This window comes from Trachymyrmex cornetzi, unplaced genomic scaffold, assembly GCF_001594075.2.
Source record: "Trachymyrmex cornetzi isolate Tcor2-1 unplaced genomic scaffold, Tcor1.1 scaffold1160, whole genome shotgun sequence".
NCBI lineage: Eukaryota > Metazoa > Arthropoda > Insecta > Hymenoptera > Formicidae > Trachymyrmex > Trachymyrmex cornetzi.
This window is the reverse complement of record NW_017295720.1, coordinates 247,716-248,296: the sequence shown is the minus strand read 5'-3', so window position 1 is coordinate 248,296 and position 581 is coordinate 247,716.

Sequence of the window (581 nt, the reverse complement as noted above, 5' to 3'; positions counted from 1 at the left end):
TTTAAAATACGTTTAAAACATGTTTTTTACCAACCCTGAATATAATATAATAATAATAATATATAATATAATAATATAATATAATATAATCACCGACGAGATATTATTAAAGACTGTCAACCCTGGGCAAATTTTCGGCGATATAAAAAGGGACCCGGAGATAATTCAAGAACGCTGACCTTACCGACAATTGATATAAATTTGCTATTATTAACATAAATATTTGGCTCATGCATTATATTAAATTCATGATTTTTTATTACATAAATGTCCCATAAATAAATATACATACTTGTAAAGCTGTAATATCCTATATTTTGCAAAAAAATCACAATTTTTCTCTGCAATTATCATCTTTGTTGATAATTAAACTTTGATGATAACACTAAAATCTCAATTTTAAAGAAAAATCGAGTATTATTGAGTTATAAATGCATAAATACATCTACTAAACTAATAAATCATAAAATTAGTACAATATTATCAGTTTTTAACTTTTAATCATTTCAACATTCACAAGGACGCGAACTCCCGTAAGGCTGCCGGTCTTTAAGGGGATGCTAAACCGATTACCCAACTCA